Here is a 2,460-nt window from a genome sequence, read left to right on the forward strand (position 1 = left end):
GATCTTCAGAAGTAAGGCCGTGGGGTACTTTTCTTTTTTTACTATTCTAGTTTTATAAGTTGATTTTCTGAATCATGACATGGATATTTGATGGTCTCCGTCTTACACTGACTTTAAATTAACCGTACTGAATGGAAAGAAATAGTTTGTTTTGTTCATAAGCGCCAACCTATTAAACGATTCCCAGAAAAGCGTTTTACGATACTCAGGTGCCACATAGAAGTGGAGGAACATACACACGCACGCGATGAGGCCGATAGCCAACCACACGCATGCGTTCAGCGAGACCCAGATCTATCATTATCCCAACCTGTCGCCTATGAAAACATGAAGAAGGGAGCGCTGAACGTGGGCCCATCGCGTCACCATCCGCCGTTCCTCCAGTTAAATTATACCTATTTAGATGTGAGGGTGGAATAGGGCTGCACATGAAGCACTGCGCTCCGCACCGCTCTCCCTCTCACCTCGCATCTTCCCCCGGCGCCTGGAGGAAGCTAATGGCTGGTGTTTCTTATGATTGGTACCAACATTCGTGTTGATGGCTCCTTCGTTATTATGGGCTCTTTTTTGTCTTTGCACTTTTCTGTCTCGCACTCTTTGTGCCTAAAAGACAGGTTCCCCTCCCGTAGCCCTTATTGAGGGGTGCCTCTTCAAAGGCTCGCTGCATGGGGATGGTTGCTTCTGGGTGGAGGCCTTTTCTCCTCAAGAAGCGTATCAGATCACAGGTTTATTAAAGGGCTGCATGTTGCGATGGGTTCTGCCCTGCGGTGTCACTCCCCTCTACTTTGTCTAATTCGATCGCATGGCGATGAAGACTTCTGCACACAGCCAGTCGCTGTGATGTGCAGTGAGTCAAGGTTTGCCTGATGCTGTTGGAAAAACAGGGTTTCAATTCTAACACCAAAGTGAAACAAACACCTTAGTGTATCTCATGTACACTTTTGCACATGTTAGGATCCTTTAAATGGTCTAAATGTGCAAGGGAACTAACATATCAATCAACCATAGGTTGATATGTTAGTAAGAGTAAAACGGAAAAGTAAATAAAGTAATGTTGATTGAGTGGAAACACAAAGAGAATTGTTATGTATAGGGACATATGATGGAGCCAAAGGAAAGCAACTTTAAACTACTTTTAAAGAGCTGAGCTCCTCATGAAGAAAATAACCAAAACCCTGACTAGCCTAGCTAGCAACAGTGAAACAAAACATACACGGGTAGCAATCAACGCTTACCTAATCTCTAGACAAGGTGACCTACATGAGAGAAGGGTACCCCAACTATCCGAGTGTCTCTAGACAAGGTGATCTATGTGAGAGTAGGGTACCCCATCTAACCGAGTGTCTCTAGACAAGGTGATCTATGTGAGAGTAGGGTACCCCAACTATCCGAGTGTCTCTAGACAAGGTGATCTATGTGAGAGTAGGGTACCCCATCTAACCGAGTGTCTCTAGAAAAGTTGATCTACGTGAGCTGTGTAAAGGGCCCCCCTTCCTCCCTTCCCAGGGAGGAAGGGGGGCCAACACACGAGGCAGGTTGCACATGGAAAAACAAACAAATAGGGAACAGTTCAACATAGAGCACATGCCTGCAAAGTTCAAAGAGAGCTAGCTCCTTCCTGGGCTGTTGCCTTTAATCACTAAATAATCGCCCTCCTCAGATGTGCAACTGGCAACTCAAGGCACGTATTAGCATAAATAAGTTAATGTCATCTAACCTTGTGATGTTAGCTTTGATGGCATCAAAGATTACGGACTTCTAGGTTCCTTCAATAATTTAGCTCTCCTACAAATTTCAGAAGGTAGTAATTAGTCATTACTAACTTTACAAAATGTTCTTTTTTACTCTTTGCATTGTTTCTATGATTGTATGATTGTTGATTGTTGTTTATTCATGCAGTAGTGATCTTGAGCCCGGTTTCTGTCTATTCACTTCTCAACTATGTTTCGGGGAGATGGGCTCGATCCCACTCTGAGGATCACCTCAGAATGGGATCTCCAACTGAACTGAGCAGAGGGTTTGGTACAATGTCAACCAGTGCATGCTTAAGCCCGATTGGTGAGACGTTGCCTAGTAGGTGGAGATTCTTAAACCTATCATAGGGCAGGGATATTTGTTTCATTGCTGCCTTTTTTTTTTTCCATTCTTAGGGAGAGTTATTTATGATAATGCTTCTTTTTTTATCTTGGAATAACACGTTTCCCTGTGGGTACATCAAATGAATAGCATTTGTTGAAGGATCGCATTATTCTCGGGTTTTACACATAGTCGTATTGTTGCTTTTTTAGAAAGTTAACTACATAAAACCTCAAATTACCAGACTCAGACTCCCATAACTGAATGAAGAAACGGGCTGACTCAGCAGACTGCGACGGCTATTCTGATGTGCCATGCTGAGCTGCTCAAATCCTCGCGTGGAACCACTTTGTTTTGGATCAGGTGGCAGTGAACCATGCATGT

Source organism: Gadus morhua, chromosome 19, assembly GCF_902167405.1.
Source record: "Gadus morhua chromosome 19, gadMor3.0, whole genome shotgun sequence".
NCBI lineage: Eukaryota > Metazoa > Chordata > Actinopteri > Gadiformes > Gadidae > Gadus > Gadus morhua.